Source organism: Scyliorhinus torazame, chromosome 13 (genome assembly GCF_047496885.1).
Source record: "Scyliorhinus torazame isolate Kashiwa2021f chromosome 13, sScyTor2.1, whole genome shotgun sequence".
NCBI lineage: Eukaryota > Metazoa > Chordata > Chondrichthyes > Carcharhiniformes > Scyliorhinidae > Scyliorhinus > Scyliorhinus torazame.
Genome location: NC_092719.1, coordinates 198,585,457 through 198,603,188, shown reverse-complemented (window position 1 = coordinate 198,603,188; position 17,732 = coordinate 198,585,457). Strand labels below are relative to the sequence as shown.

Sequence of the window (17,732 nt, the reverse complement as noted above, 5' to 3'; positions counted from 1 at the left end):
CAAAGATAAGGAGGAAAGTAAGTTGTGAGGAGGATACAAAGAGGCTCAAAAGGGATATGGATCGGTTAAGTGATTGGACGAAAATTGGCAGATGGAGTACAATGTAAGATTGTCCACTTTGGCAGAAATAGAAAAGCAGAATATAATTTAAATAGTGCAACCACCATAAGACTTTAGGAATATTGGGTTCTAAGAATTGGGCAATTTAAGGGTTAAAAGACTCGAGTTAGTGTGTGTTTGACTGCAGTGGTCATGTTTTTAAAAATTAATTCTGTTTTGCAGGGCCTGTGTGCTTTTAGCAGCCAGAAGGTGAAATTGAGAAAGGAATGCATTTTTCAGTCAAGGCTAATGGACTGTGGTTTGACCGGGAAAGTCCCTGGGGAGTTAATGTGCTTTGCAGCCTGCAGAGATCATTTATTTTGCAGCTTGGGGAGAAAGCGTCATTGCTGGGTGGAGCCAAGGAATGCAGAGACACATTTTGAAAAGCTTCAGAGAGGCAGTTTTCTGGAGGCAGCTTTGGAGAGTTGAATTCTGATCTGACTGATGCTGAGTCCACAATTCTCCCACGATAAGATGGAGTGAGAGCTCTATGTTTATTTTCCTGTTGTTTACTGGGAAATTGAGTAGTAGTATTTAAGGGGTAAGCTGTTCTTTTCGGGTGTGAAGTTGAAAGGTTTAATATTGTATTCATAATAAAGTTTTGTTTTAAAAATAACCAAGCCCTATTTCTTCATGTAATCACTCCTGGAGCGAATCATTCTTTCCGCACAGTCTTACAAATAAACTAAAATATTGAGGTTTCGGTCCAGTATCCTAGCCACTGTTGGGGTCTGGTCTGGGATCGTAATAATGGAGAGAGAATTCTGCATAACAGAGTGATTTGGGTGTCCTTGTAAATGAATAACAAAAAGATCGCATGCAGGTACAGCAATTTTAATCACTTCTTCGAACTGTCCTGTCACTTCCAACAACTTGTGCAACATGAACCCCAGGTTCCTCTGCTGCTGAACCCCTTTTAAGATTTATCCTTTAATTTTGTGTTTCCTCTCCTCATTCTTCCTACAAAAATGTGTCACTTTACAATTTTCTGCATTAAATACCTGCCCATTCCACCTGCTTACCTATGTCCTCTTCAGGTCTATCGCTATCTTCACACCTCCATGTGTTGTGTCATCTTCAGATTGTGAAATTGTACCCTACACAGCTAAGGTCATTAATATTGATCAACCAAAGCCGTGGTCTTAATAACAATTCCGGGGAACTCTATTTACTTTTCTCCAATTTGAAAAACAATTGTCCACCATCACTCTCAGTTTCCTGTCATTCAATCAACTTTGTATCCATGCTGCCACTGTCATTTTATTCCAGGGACTTTAACTTTGCAGAGAAGCCTGTCATGTGGCACTTTGTCAGATGCCTTTTGGAAGTCCAAGTGACCACATTACTGCCATCAACCCTCTCTCTGTTACTTCATCAAACAAAACTCACAATCAAGTTAAAAACACAACCTTCCCTGCTTATATATTAAAAAATACATGCTAGCAATCAATTACTCTCGAGACAAGGTGAGTCATAACTAACAGGCTTTAATCTGCTAGAACTGTTCCCCAGCAGCTTCGATACAGAAAGTGAAGGCTGCTGGGACGGCATTGGTTCTTATACTCCGCCTCTCAGGGCGGAGCTATGTACATCAGCAATGGTAGACTCCTGGGTCTAGCCAATGGTCATCCACCTCTCAGGTACCGCAATACCTGGTATTACCACACTAGCTTCTTTGATTAATCCCGTTTTATTCAAGTGACTGTTAATTTTATCCCTGATTATCATTTCTTTTTTTTAAATTTAGAGTGCCCAATTATGTTTTTTCCAATTAAGGGGCAATTTAGTGAGGCCAATCCACCTACCCTGCACATCTTTGGGTTGTGGGGGGTGAAACCCACGCAGACACAGGGAGAATGTGCAAACTCCACACAGACAGTGACCCAGAGCCGGCATTCAAACCCGGGTCCTCAGCACCATCGACAGCAGTGCTAACCACTGTGCCACCGTGCTGCCTTCGTGATTATCATTTCTACAAGTTTTTAGACCACCCCCTTAACTGTCCTGCAGATGCTGGGCTTAACTTTATTCCCTTTATTTTGAAAAGGGTGTAACATCCACAATTCTCTAGTTCTCGGGCATCATTCTGTACTGAAGGATTGGAAAATTATGGCCAGTGCCTCCGCAATTTTTCCACCCTTACGTCCTTCAGCTTCTTTAGGTGCATCTTAATCTTGTCCTGGCAGCTTATCAACTTTGAGTACAGCCAGCCTTTCTAATACCTCCATTTTATCAGTTTTTCATACATCTAGTATCTCAACTAACCCCTCTTTCACTATGGCTCAGGCAGCACATTCCTCCAAAGTCCTTAATTGCTACATCAGCCATGCCCCCTGCCTCCATGCGTAAGTGGCTCTACTCTTCCATTTATACTTTATATGCTTATAGAATAGTATTTTCAAATTTTTCTTCCCAGGACCCCCAACCGGCCAAGCGTCGGCACCCATGCCGGCCGACCTTCGCGTCACACGCTGTGCTCACGTACCTTCAATGTGAAAGGGGAGCCTGCTTGGTCCTCATGGTCTCATTCCAATCCGGTTCACAGGAGGAGAGGGTAATGTGTATATCAGTCGCAGAGTTCAGCCAGTTCCTTTGTGCCATCTCCAGGGCATGGAGTGGTGCCCCCCCCCACCAGTATAAATCTGACTCCATTTCCAGTCCTCTCCAGCTTGGACAAAGAGTCATCCAGACTCAAAATGTTAGCTCCCTTCTCTCTCCACAGATGCCGTCAGACCTGCTGAGATTGTCCACTATTTTCTGTTTTTGTTTCAGATTCCAGCATCCGCAGTAATTTGCTTTTTATCTTGGGGATTAAAGACATTATTTTGATTTGCAAATTTTGATCTGTCTTTTTTTAATAAATATATATATTTTAATTTTTCCAATTAAGGGGAAATTTAACATGAACAATCCACCCACCCTACACATCTTTGGGTTGTGGGGTTGAGACCCACGCAGTCACGGGGAGAATGTACAGACTCCACACAGACAGTGACCCGGGTCCGGGAATCGAACTTGGGTCCCTGGCGCTGTGAAGCAATAGTGCTAACCACTGTGCTACCGAGCCGCCCATTAGTTATCTCGGTGCGGTTTTAAACACAATCATTTGGTTTCTCATGGTCATCTGACTTTATTTAATTCCAGATTTTTATTGAATTCAAATTTCTGAACTGCCTGCCAACTGGTGGGATTCTGCTAGTCCACTAACATTACCACTACACCATCATCTCCCCGTAGGCGAAGGCACACATTTAAAGGAGTCAGTGAAAGAGGTAATAAAAAACCTTTTTTCTGCAGGTTTTCCTGGTTGGGGAATCAATGCTCTGCCGCCAGAGTGTGGTGGAGGCAGGCTCACCGGAGGCTTTCAAAAGGGAATGGGGCTGTTATCTGAAAAGGAAGAATGTGCAGGGAGAAGGCGGGGTTTCTCATTCCCAGAGCCAGTGAAGACATGATGGGCCGAATGATCTCCTCTTCTGTGCTGTAGCAAGTCCCTCGCGGTGGCACAGTGGTTAGCAGCTCCAGGGACCCAGGTTCGGTTCCAGCCTTGGGTCACTGTCTGTATGCAGCTTGCACGTTCTCCCCGTGACTGCGTGGGTTTCCTCCGGGTGCTCCGGTTTCCTCCTACAGTCCAAAGATTTGCAGGTTAGGTGGGTTTGCCATGCTAAATTGCCCTTTAATGTCCAGAAGGTTAGGTGGGGTTACTGGGTTACCGGAATGGGGGGGGAAAGGCATGGACTTAAGTTGGTTGGTCTTTCCAAGGGCCGGTGCAGATCCGATGGGCTGAATGGCCTCCTTCTGCACTGTAAATTCTATCATTCTATGAAGTCTGTGACCCAGTATCAGGTGCGGGTCCCTGGGTTGCATTGACTGGGAGAAGGGGCGGAGCCGGCTCTTGTTGCCATGGAGGTGGCGACGCTCTTGGCTGGCGGTGACGGGAGGAGGGGAAATGTTGCAGATTCCAGTGCGCCGGCAATGTGAACTGAATCAATACTGGGGAGGCTGCAGGCTTCAGCAATAACCAAAGCAGCCAATGCGAGCTCCGGCAAAATACAGCTTGGAGGAAATGACTTTTCCTGGCACTGATTAGAGATGTGAGCACCTTGGGGAGGGGCTGCAGGGTCTGCCACTGCCTCCATATAAAGCCACACGCACTGGCCTGCCCGCTTACCGTCTCCGCCTGCAATAACATCACGATGGCTCCAAGCTCTTCCTGGCATCGGCTGGCAGCCTTCGCGGTGATCTGCTCCGGCTTGATTCTGCTGTGGGTGTGCAGCCAATCGGAGGCAGCAGTCTACCAGGGTGTAGGTAAGGAAAGCGGGAGGCAGGGGCAGCGAGGAGCAGGGGCAGAGGCAGCCAGGGGCAGAGGCAGCCAGCGGCAGGGCCAGTCAGGAGCAGAGGCAGGGCTTGGGGCAGCGAGAGGCAGGGGGAGCCAGGGGCAGGGGCAGGGACAGAGGCAGGCAGGGGCAGGGGCAGCCAGGGGCAGGGACAGAGGCAGGCAGAGGCAGCCAGGGGCAGGGACAGAGGCAGGCAGGGGCAGGGGGAGCCAGGGGAAGGGGCAGCCAGGGGCAGGCTGTCTGTATGTTGTGATGGACGTGGCTCGGGGGTGAATGCTGCTTGAAGCAGAGAGCAGGGAGGATATATCCAGTTTGTGATGGGAAAGCTGCAAGATTGGTTCAGTGCAACAAGGGACGACGAGGGCCCCGGGCGCTTCCTCGCCGGTGGGTCACTGTTGATCCTGTAGCTGACCTCCATCTGCTGCAATGTGTGCTCCCAGTTTCTGTCCATATTACACTCCTTGATGTAAATGTGTCCTTTTATATCGATGGTCCGGGCATTGGCAGCCAGGTTTGTCTTGCTCATCAGATGTACAAGTGCATGTTTAAAAAAAAAACTAACCCTTGGACCTTTAGATCAAGTGATTTGTGTCCACAGCCGGCATTTCAGCATTGATCTTTCATTCACATTCAGTGATTTGTAATTTGCCATTTCTCCCCCATACTGTTGAACCGCGATTGTCGGGATACAAAGTGCGCAGACTTGCTCTAATCATCCCATTCCAGGGGGGAAAGGTCTTAGTTTAGAAGCTGGGTGGGGTGGGGCTGGAGAGACAGAGGCTTAGTGAGACTATTTTTAAAAAAGAATGAATGAATGTGGTCATTGGAGCGCCAGCCGGCTGCTGGTTTCAATAATGTACTCGGTGTTTTTATATCAGTGCCAATTCACATTGCCAAGCTCCCTGTCGACAGGTTGGAATCATTCAACTTCCACTTGAGGTGCCAGTTGAGAAAAAGCTCTTGCGGGACGTGGGACGTTCCACTCCGAGCGGGGAATGGGATTGAAAGCATGTTGAATGGTATTGAAAGCATGTTGAACTTGCACATGTGAATTTGCCCCCCTGGCAGAAATCCTTTTTCAGGGCATTAATGCAATCGCATCACGAACTTTCGATCAAAATAGTCCTCCAGCTTGTGCAAATATTGGAGTTTAAAATATTGAGAATATGATAATCGTGTTTATTATTGTCACAAGTAGGCTTACATTGACACTGCAATGAAGTTACTGTGAAAATCCCCTAGTCGCCACACTCCAGCGCCTGTTTGGGTACACTGAGGGAGAATTTAGAATGTCCAGTTCACCTAACAAGCACAGCTTTCAGGACTTGTGGGAGGAAACTGGAGCGCCCGGAGGAAACCCACGCAGACACAGGGAGAACGTGCAGACTCCGCACATGCAGTGACCCCAAGCCGGGAATTGAACCTGGGATCCTGACGCTGTGAAGAGACTGTGCTAACCTGCCTCCACCACACTTCCAGGCAGTGCATTCCAGACCCGAAGCACTCGTGTGAAAAAACATTCTCACACCACATTTGTTTCTTTTGCAAATCACTTTAAAACTGTACCCGTTAGTTCGTGCCACTTTTCGAGGGGGAACGATTCTCCCTATCCACTCGGTCAGGTGCCCTCATGATTTTGAATATCTCGATCAAATCTCCTCTTCACCTTTTCTCTAAGGAGAACAGTCCCAACCTCTCCATCTATCCTCATAACTTTTGTTTTTCATCCCCGTAACCATTCTTGTAAACCTCTTCTGCACCCTTTCAAGTGTTCACATCCTTCCAACAGTGTGATGCCCAAAACTGTACACAATACTCCAGCTGAGGTCTAACTAGTGCCTTGTATAAATATAGCATAACCTCCTTGGTTCTTGTACTCTGTGCCCATTAATAAATCCGACAATGCTGTATGCTTTATTAACTCCACCTGTCCTAGTACCTTCGATCTATGCACACCTACACCCAGGCAAGGGCAATACTACATAACTTATCCTCGATGGGCTTAACCTTGACCAATGCAGGTCGATTGACCAACTTGCATTTTAACATCAATATTCTCTACTTGCAGGAAAATGCAAACACAAGGACAAGATTTTCAAACCAGGTCAGAAGTTTCAAAGAGGCTGTGACAAGTGTTACTGTGCAGAGGGTGGTTACTTCTGCATCACGTGAGTATATTTAACTTTTACATCGTTTACCATTTTGTTACTTTCCATTTTCAAATGTGCCAGCTTCTTTCCAAATGATATATTCCTCCCCATTTAAATTTGCCCAAATCCCTGGAAGTTTTGCAGTTTGGTGTTCTTTTTTTAAGCAGGAGTCCAATATTTTGCACTCTCATCCAGTACTGCAAATAGAAATGCAAGATTAAACTGAGAACATCAAACTTGTATTTGTCCAGTTATCTCTACTTCCAGATTTCAAAGTGAGCCACGGTAGCATAGGAATTTGTACTGGCTTAGTGATCGAGAAATGGCAGGCTGAGAATTTGAATTCTGTTTGGAAACAAATACATCAATGAAATGACCATGAAGTTACCTGTTGTAACAAAAAAAAAAACACTGGTTCATTAATGCGCTTTTAGAAAAGGAAATCAATATTTCTTACCTGGTCTGGCCGATGTGCTCTAGTGAGACACAACAGCTGACTCTTAACTGCCCTCTGGAAGTAGCCACTATAAAGAATAAGTTGTCAGCCCACCAGCATCCGTGGAGGAGGGGTGGGGGGCAACATATGCTGTTTAAACTAGAGACGCCTTTATCCCCAGAGCCCTGCTTGGCTGTGCAAATCCTTTCTTTCTCCAGCTGTAGAAGTGGCAGTCATAATATTTCTTATAATCTTGCGTTTTACTTTCCTAAGCACAAGTGTTCAGAGGGAGAAATACTCTTAGGGCTGTTAAACATAAAAGCCCACTATTGAAGTGATTCTGGAAAATTATTTTGCACATTTAATTTGATTTGTGGATCAAAACCATAATCGTTGACACACGCCATGAAATCTGCTCCATACTCCATTCTCATCCCCGGCCTCTCACTTGGGTTAAGCCAGACGATGCAAAGCTAGTTACTGTTGGCATACTGCACAATTCTAAGCGGAGTTTGAAATCCCACATCCCAGCTATCACCAACATAACTGCCTTTACCTGAGCCCCTGTCAAAAATCCCATTCTCCTTATTTTCAGATATAGCTGTAGGTCAGGACTTTTCAGCCCGCCCACATTGTGTCTCCCGCGCACCCCCCCCCCCCCCCCCCCTGCACCCCCATCCCAGCAGATGCGGCATGCAATTTAAATCACCCTTTACTTCGGGGGACTATAATATCTCGCCAGGCGGGAGGGGCCATAAAATCATTTCTGAACTGTCTTTCCTGTCAGCCTCTTGTCGTCAGAACTGCAACTCGCCTAAAACCCAGTCGTCCATGATTTATCATGCCCCAAGTTCCATTGCACCATCACCTTTATACTTGTGGCCTATGCCAACACCCTCTGTCCCCCCAAAACAAAATTTCAGATTCCTCCTTTGTTCTCCCCATTTTACCCCTCTTCATTTTCTTTCCCCCCTCCAACCTACCTGTGCCGTTTGGTCACTGAAGCATAGCTTTCATCCCTACTCTTCGAAATTTCCTCCCTAACCATCGAAAAAATCTTTTCATCTGAACTGCCGGTGTGCTCTGAATTCTCTAGCCATGGCTTGGCTTGCATATCTTTTACCAAGTTTATTTCCTCTACTGAGTAAAGAGCCTTAGGGCACTTTCTACTTTAGAGAAAGTATATAAATGGTAGCTAAATTGCGAGCTAACACAATGTGGACTTTTGCTAACATAGATACATAGAAGATAGAAGGAGGCCTTTTGGCCCTTCGAGCCTGCTCCGCCATTCATCACGATCATGACTGATCATCCAACTCAATAGCCTAATCCTGCTTTCTCCCCATAGCCTTTGATCCCATTCGCCCCAAGTGCTATATCCAGCCGCCTCTTGAATATATTCAATATTTTAGTATCAACTACTTCCTGTGGTAATGAATTCCACAGGCTCCCCACTCTTTGTGTGAAGAAATGTCTCCTTATCTCTGTCCGAAATGGTTTACCCTGAATCCTCAGACTGTGACCCCTGGTTCTGGACACACCCATCATTGGTAACATCTTCCCATCTACCCTCTCTAATCCTGTTAGAATTTTATAAGTCTCTATGAGATCCCCCCTCATTCTTCTGAACTCCAGCGAGAACAATCCCAACCTAGTCAATCTCTCCTCATATGACAGTCCCGCCATCCCTGGAATCAGTCTGGTAAACCTTCGCTGCACTCCCTTGAGAGCAAGAATATCCTTCCTCAGAGAAGGAGACTAAAACTCCACACAATACTCCAAGTGTGGCCTCACCAAGGCCCTGTACAATTGCAGCAACACATCCCTGCTTCTATATTCGAAACCTCTCGCAATGAAGGCCAACATACCATTAGCCTTCTTTACCGCCTGCTGCACCTGCATGCTTACCTTCAGCGACTGGTGCACAAGGACACCCAGGTCCCGCTGCACACTCCCCTCTCCCAATTTACAACCATTCAGGTAGTAATCTGCCTTCCTGTTTTTGCTTCCAAAGTGAATAACCTCACACTTATCCAAATTATACTGCATCTGCCATTGATTTGCCCACTCGCCCAACCTGTCCAGATATTGCTGTAGGATCCCTGCATCCTCGTCACAATTCACCATCCCACCTAATTTGGTATCATCTGCAAACTTTGAGATGGTACATTTTGTTCCTTCATCCAAATCATTAATATACATTGTGAATAGCTGGGGTCCCAACACCGATCCCTGTGGTACCCCACTAGTCACTGCCTGCCAATTTGAAAAGGACCCATTAATTCCTACTCTTTGTTTCCTCTCTGCCAACCAGTTTTCTATCCACCTCAATACATTCCCCCCAATCCCATACGCTTTAATTTTGCACAATAATCTCTTATGCGGGACTTTCTCAAATGCCTTCTGAAAATCCAAATATACCACATCGACTGGCCCCCCCCTTGTCAACTGTACTGGTTACCTCTTCAAAGAATTCCAACATTGTCTTACACATATTTTCTTTGTTCAGTGAAACGTTAAATAAATTTAAGCAACTGTCTTAAGTCTGTTATCTTGTTATTGATTTATTTGATGTTACTCAGGTTACCTGGATTGATTGAGAACTAATTTCAATAGGTTGCTTTCTCTCTTCTGTGCAGACCAATGAGACCAACCTCATGGCCGAAGAAATGTAAGCCTGTCCAGATGGATTGCGGTTACCGGATTGTGTATCGCTCTCATCCAGAGAAAGAGTGCCGTGCATACAGCTGGGTTGGCTGAACCCCAGTCAGTTCGGCCATTTATTCCTCCTCCCATTCCCATCCTTGATTGTGCACTCTTAAAGAAATATATGACAAGGACAATGGAGAATGCATTGTACAGACAATATTAAGACGAATATTCAACTGTTGTCTTTGCAAACATCTGGAAACTTGGTCCACATAGTTCTGATTAGTTCTTTTGACTATGCTTGAATTTCAGCCAACAGTAGGAGGAAGGTAGTTATAATAAGGCTTCAGTAATTGTCTCTCATTCCATTCTCTCAGTGATAAGATTCAGGAGTTCTGGGTGAAGGAACATTAGCTAATTTACTCGCCCTGCCTCGCACCCACCTCCAAAATAGTTCAACTCCCAGTTAACTATTTTGTGTGCTACATTCCACAACCAATTTTGAGTATGCAGCAGTAAAATAAACAAATCACTATACATTTGAGCATGTACTGACAGCTGCCATGTGAAAGAGCACCCAATATTTCTTCTGCTTTGAGGGCATGTTGGCTTATCATGTGAAGAGATAGTGAAATGATTTTCTGCATTAATTATAAATCTTCTTTTGTAAATCATTTGAAGATCAAATGTAGACTTAATTCCAAGTCTCCCTGGTTAGTTTACAAACTAGTGAGTGCTTTGAATAAGGCAAAAAAAAAAAGTTTTAATTACTTTTGTGTAATGGATCTCACTAAATGTAACTCGGCACCTATTTTCCCAGGGATTGACACAAAGAAATTTTCTGAACAAACCAATTAGATGTAACGCTGCAATGTTTAAAAACTTATCCACACACAGCTGAATCTCCTGCATAATGCAATCTTATGGTTGATTTACGGCAGTTTAATTTTTCATCTAAAAATTAAAATAACCCTCTTCCAAATCAGCCATTTTTAAAACTGGGCATAAAATGGTACCTGTTTTGAGTTGTGCTCAGCCAGTAGCAGAATAATTCTGTAGCCTGTTGGCTGGTCTAATTTAGATTAAAATTTAAAAATAGGCCTTATAAAGGTATCAAAACAATGAATTACTTCATTCCAGGTTTGTAACTCAAGCAGAAATGTATTTTGGTTTCAATGTTTCCAGTAACTAGACATTTATTGACTTTTATACTGTAACTAGAGTAGTTATGCACTATGGTCTATTTTATATATTCATGTTTTTATACAATTTATCCCTTTTGTATTTTTGGGGTACTGTGACAAACTCCTAAATAGGGAGTGAAATTCAGCAAAATATTTAATATAAAGAAAGATTATTGATTTTTTAATAAATAACTTTCAAAAATATTACTGAGTTATTCTTAAGTCAATCTCAAACCCATTGTCATTGCTATTTCAGTGACCCTGCTGTGCCTCGTTCACCACATATCTGACTACATTTAAAGTAAAGTGGCATGAGATGTCCTGAATTTGCGCAAAGTGCGATTTTTCTTTACATTGACTCCGAATTTTGATTCCCTTTCAACCAGCTAGTCATTGTTCTGATCCGACCCAATAATAAGGTACATTAATTTACATAGTCCTCCACCGAGGTAGATCTGAAGCATTGGTTTACTTGCAGTTCATCACCAAAAATACAATCAACATATGATTTAGCCTATCTTTGAAGAGCACAAATCATGACTAATATACATTCTTTTAAAACCAGTGTAAAATCTCAAACCTGGGTTTAGGTCAGTTCTGATTACGTTCAATGGTAGTGGATGTCTGGTGGCGGTCATAGTGATCGGTTTCACACAGGGTGGCTCCTGCGTGGAGGTATAGGTTTTGGAACTTTCTGCCCATTTGATGGGTGATTTTTGCAGTGGGAAAGATGATGGAGAGGGATGGATCTTTGGTGTCGGCCAATTTGCAGATGGAGCAGTTTATGAGCTTCATCAAGGGGGCGTTCAGACAACATCGCAAAGAGGTGCTGGGGGATTGGTCGGTGGAGAATGAGGGTGCGGTGGCACCTCTTACTGCGTCCCTAGAGAAAGTGGAGAAGCGGCTGGAGGCGCATGGGGCAATGATCAAGGAGGTGAAGAAGACAGTATCGGATCAGAATGATCGAATCATTTCGTTAGAGGCCGAGATGGCGACGATGTGGGAGACATGCAAGGTGCGCGGGCAAGGGTTGAGAACCAGGAAAATCGGTCAAGGCGGCAGAACCTGCATATTGTGGAACTGCCGAAGGGAGTGGAGGAATGAGTGTCACCAGTTACGTGTCGAGGATGTTCGGGAAGCTGAGAAGGTCTTCGAGAAGGCCCCTGATGTGGATGCGCAATAAATAGGAACACATTGAGAGAGATTGAGGAAGTGAGAGACCTTGGAGTGTAGAACCCTTCGCCAGCCCCCTCCTGCACTTCTCCCAGTGATCTTCCACCCCTGGGTGAATCCACTCATCCGGGCCCGCATCATGTGCACCCTCTGCACCACATTAATAATAATAATCTTTATTAGTGTCACAATTAGAAATTGTATGAGACTCATCCTCACGCACAAAGGTCGGATTGACCCGGCGCAGTACCTCGTTCCATATCCCTCATCCTAGCTCAATCCCCAGCTTCTCTTCCCATTTGCCCTTAATCCTGTTCACCAGTGCTCTCTCTTTCTTTCCCAGCCATCCATAGATATTCCCAATCCTCCCCATACATCTGGAACCAGCAGTTTTTCCAGGAGCATATGTTCTGGTAACGAAGGGAACCCAGATAGTTCTTTCCGTACTAAATCCCGCACCTGTAGGAATCAGAACTCACTTCCTCGTGTCAACTCAAATCTCTCTCAATACGCCGCCCACTCCGCAAACCACTCTTCCAGATACATGTCCCTCACTCGTTCTGCTCCTTCCCTTCGTCACCTCTCATGCATCCTGTCCATCCTACTGGGCGCAAACCTGTGGCTCCCACATAACGGGGCCAGCACCGACCCCGTTCCAATTTAAAGTGCTCCTCAGCTGAGCCCAAATCTTTATCGAAGAGACCACTACAGAGCTACTAGAACATTTCCCCAGGGTAAACGGGAGGCAGGCTGTTAACATGGTTACTAACCCACGGTGTCGTACCCGCCCATATAAACTCGGAGGTTAGTCCACTCACCCTCCAAAAAAAGGCTTTGGGAAGAAAAATTGGGAGCAATTGAAACATAAACAGGAACTTGGGACAACACGTTGATCTTTACAACCTGTACTCTCCCTGCCAGTGACAATGGCAGGGAATCCCACCTTTTTAGATCCCCTTAACCCCCGCCACCAATCCTGTTAAGTTCCAATTGTGTATCGCTGCCCAGTCATGCGCAACCTGGATCCTCCAAATACCTAAACTGAGAATTCACAATCTTGAATGGCAGGGCCCCCAGATTCATGTTCCTTCCTACCTCATTCACCAGGAAAATCTCACTCTTTCCTACATTAAATTTGTACCCGGAGAAGGTCCCAAATTTTCCCAGCAACGTCATAATTCTTCCCATGCTAGCCAACGGATATGCTACATATAGCAACGAGTCATCTGCATATAACGACATCCTCTGCTCCCTACTTCCCTCACAAAACTCTGCCACTCCTCCAAGGCCCGGAGCACAATTGCCAACGGCTCTATTGCTATTGCAAACAATAACGGTGACAGCGGGCAGCCCTGTGTGACAAAATAGTCTGTGTGACTAGTAAAAACAAAGGGAGCGATTGAACGGCCATGTTGTGCCTGAAAGGCAGTGCACCATGGCGTAACTTGGCCAACAGAAGTTGGGGGATCCCGTCCCGGGATCTACCCGGTTTGCAACGCCTCGTGAGGTCTAACTCAATCTTGTGAGATGTTGCGATGTGAATCGCGCCCATTGTGAGCGGGATCACTTTTTAGCAAATCTGCATATTAAGAGTGAGACAGCTAGCCCCACTCTAATATGCAGTTTCCCGAGGCACCCAAGGCATTGGGATCTATCCCCTTTGCCTCGGAGACCAGGCGAGTGCCGTTCAGTTCTGGTCTCCACAAACGGGGGGCTCCACAAGCTGGCATTGTGCATATGGCGGCAATCGGTCCAGGTGTGCCCTGCATGGGTGTTTGGGGGGGAGGAGCCCCTCATAGTGAGTTGGGGCTTGGGGGGGTGGTTTGCATCAGGGGCTCCAGAGATCGGGCACCATTTAAAAGTAGGGATCCCGATCTCTCGCTACACTGAGTTCTGGCAAGTGGAGCTCCTCAGTACAGAAAACGGGGATATGTGCAGCTTCGGCTGCGTGTTCCCTGCAGAGGTCCGCTATCTAACTGGGGGCGTTAAACAGCAGATTGTTTCTCGGCGCTGAGAGCGCTGGGAAACATGCAGTTAAATGCGCTTGCTGGAACTTTGTTCCCATTTGGTTAAAATGCGCCCAAAGAGTCTCGAAGTGAATACTATCAGTTTTGTGTAGTTTGTGTGTATGTAAATGTCTAGTGTATTCAAAGTAGTAATTCATATACCTTAACTGCGTGAGAGTTGAATGATCCTGTTTGTCTTTCTTTACTTTCATAAATAGTCTACAACTAAATGTTACTCAACGACTGGGCTATTTATCCTTACTGGTGTTTCACTTGTCTCGTCACACCAAAATAAACTATGCACCCCCATGAACCAATGTTCCAAGTTGGGATACCCTTACAGATAACACCAGCGTGCTTTGTGACAAAAGTCAAGAAATGTGAGAGGGGCAGACAGCCAAATACACAGAAGGCAGAATCAAAGGAGAGCAATGGAATAATTGCCAGCATCCTCAGAAGCCGATAGGCTAGTTGACATCCAGCAGCCTCAGAAGCGGACATGCTAGTTTCCAGCTAGCAGTCTGGAGGCCAGGTTTTACATCTAACATTCTCAAAGTCTTAGAGCCAAGGGAATTTAATTATCTTCGCTGGACCAAGACAGGCTGTTCTCAGACTTGATTATCTTTTCTGTATTGGGTGGGAACTATATGCTTCTCTTGACTTATAGATCTGTTTGATTTGGATGTTGTTTGCAGAAAAGGGAAGTTTTAAGGAATTCAGGGACCACAGATATATTTTGGATAAAGGGATAAGTTCTACATAAACGGTGTGTGTGTTTATGAATTCATATGCTTAATTGCCTTAGCGCAGTATAGGCATGTTCATGTGTATTTGCCTTTTAAACATTTTAATAAACAGTCTTTCATAATTGGCAACTTAGCTGCTTATTCTCACTGGAGTTTTACTTGACTTCTCACATCATGCCAAAAACAAAACTATACAACCCCACGAACCGGTGTCCCAAATTAGGATAGCCTCGTAGATAACAACAGTGGGCCCCATGACACTGAGGAAAATGCAGACAATAACAAGAGTACAAATCATAATAAAATGACCAGGAGAAGCCGAGTCAGTTTACCAAGCTTTCCCTATAGAGCAACAATGCCTTTAATATTATGATATCCTACAATTCCACCTTCCAGCAGCCATGAAACCAACCCTGCTCCTTCCGCACAGCCTGGAGAGTGAAAAGGATATTTAAAAAATAGAGAACAATTTAGGGAGGAAAAAAAAGTCAGAGAAATGCTCTCCACCTCCCTTAAACAATAACAACTAGCCAAGGAGAGCACATTGGCCATGACTAAAACTATTTAATATCTCACCTACCTTTTGTACACTAATTTTGCACTCCAACATCGTAATGTTGAGCTCTCCCTTGAAGTCGTGCAGCAACTTGTTCTGGTTCCAATTACTTGAAGGATATTAGAGCCATGGAAAAGCTCGTCTAAATTCAATAGAATATCAAGAGTTAGAGATTGCAGATTTGAAGAAATACTTATTTTCTTTCCCCGCTGGAATAGGGGAGATTGAATCAAGGCTTTGAAGATCATGAAAGGTTGTAGAAGGATAAATTGCGAAAGATTGCTTCCAATGATTGGAGACACAGTAAAAAGAGCAGAGACAGGATTATTACTAAAAGGCTGAGGGAGGGGATTTAAAAAAAACATAATGCTTTTAAAATATGGAACGTATTACTGCAAATGGTTATGGAAACGGACTAGAAAATCATTTTAAATAAATTGGATAGCTTTTTGAAAAGGAATATAAAGATATGGGGAACGGGAAATGGAATATAAAACAAAGCTCATTGCTGAACTAGCACAGGCTGAATGCCTTTGTTCTATTTGGTACTATGTATGATTTTATGACCTTAAATGCGACAGATATGGAATGTCACCACACTGCAACTTATAGAATTTGGAAGTCCAATCCATAATGAGTATTTTCTGAAGAACTTCCTAACATTAGTCTAAAGTTTCTTTTTTTAAAAATAATTACCATTAGCCTGTGCTTCCTTGTCTTGGTGTACTCATAAAATTGGAAATGGGGTTTTGCATTTTGTTAATATGTTTTACTATTTTATATTTCTATTACATTACCTTTAAACCAGCTGAAGGTAGAAAAGCTCATGCTTTTCTGGTCCTCCTTCCTACATCATTCCCCTGAAGCTAGTATCTTCTCATCATCTCCAGGTTTCAATATCTTGGAGATTATGTGACCTACAGGCACAGTGTTAGGGTTAGGTCAAGGGTTGCTTGGACTAGACCAGTGCGCATGTATGCGGCAAAAGGGCTAATTAGTTAGGCACCATACTGCATCAATGCAGTGCCTAGCTGTATTGTCCACGTAAACTTCTTTCAATCAATGAAAATTACTGCGAGGTAAATTCTAAAAACGTCCCGCTTTCAGACTCCAGTTTTGGACAGCTGGATTTGAGACACTACTGTATTGCTTTGAGTGTTTCTGACTTATTAGGAGTCACTGATACATGAATCTCAATTCAAGAGATTTCTGAAACTAAGTCTCACAGATGGATGAGTAGCTTTGGAGTCAGAGTCATACAGTGCAGAAAAGGTCCTTCAGTCCATCGAATCTGTACTCACAATAACTACCCCTAATCTGCTAACCTCACTTACCAGCACTTGTTCCATATCCTTGCATGTGATGGTGTTTTAAGCGCTCATCCTAGTGCGTTTTAAAGGTTGTGAAGTTTCCAGCCTCCAGTCTTCTCAGGGGGTACATTCCAGATGCTCACCACCCACTGAGTGAACCTTTCTTTCTCCAATCTCCTTGGAAACTCCTGCCCCTCACCGTAAAGCTATGTCCCCTTGTGACAGACCCCTCAACTAAGGGGAACAGTTACTTCCTATTTACCCTGTCCAAACACCTGATAATCTTATAATCTCAATCTTATACACTTCAATCATATCCCCCCATAGCCTTCGCTACTCCAAAGCAAATCCAAGTCGATCCAGTCCCTCCTTATAGCTCAGGTGCTCCATCCCTGGTGAATCTCCCCTCCAGTGCAATCATCTCCTTCCTATTGTGAGGTGTCCAGAACTGCACAGTACTCTAGCTGTGGCCTAACCACAGCTCCTGTACAGCTCCGAAATAACCTCCTTTCTGCCACGGCTGATAAAGGCAAGTGTCCCATATGCGTTCTTAACTACCCTATTCACCTGCTCTGCCACTTTCATTAATCTGTGAACAAGTACCCCAACATCCATCTGATCCTGTGCATTTCCTAGTGTCCTGCCGTTCATCACATACTCCCTTCCATCCAGTTTCTTCTTCCAAAGTGCATCACCTCGCACTTATCAGAATTAATTACCATCTGCCACTGTTCTGCCCATCTATATCTTCCTGTCTGCAAACTTATCACTTCCCCCAAGTTCTCATCCATATAAAATCCATATAATCATCAACTGCACTTCCTTCATCCACACATGCAGTCACTTTATAAACAAATTCTATTAAATTTGTTAGGCATGACCTCCCATGACAAAGCCATGCTGACTATAACTAATCAACTCCATGCCTTTCAAAGTGGAGATTAATTTGCTCCTTCAAAATTTTCTCCAATAGTTTCCCTATCACTGGTGTGAGACTCACTGGTCTGTAATTCCATGGTTTATCCCGACCACTCTTCTTGAAAATTGGAACATAAGCTGCTTTCCAGTCCTCTGGCACTTCTCCGTAGC

At 44.5% G+C, this 17,732-nt stretch overlaps 1 long non-coding RNA gene across 1 annotated transcript; it reads left to right on the top strand.

Annotated features, from left to right (window-relative positions):
* The first annotated feature begins 4,049 nt into the window (after positions 1-4,049).
* LOC140388512 (uncharacterized) lies at positions 4,050-11,011 on the top strand. Its single transcript, XR_011934207.1, has 3 exons — positions 4,050-4,404; positions 6,502-6,601; positions 9,659-11,011. It is a non-coding gene; the product is annotated as an uncharacterized lncRNA (long non-coding RNA).
* The last annotated feature ends 6,721 nt before the right edge of the window (positions 11,012-17,732 follow it).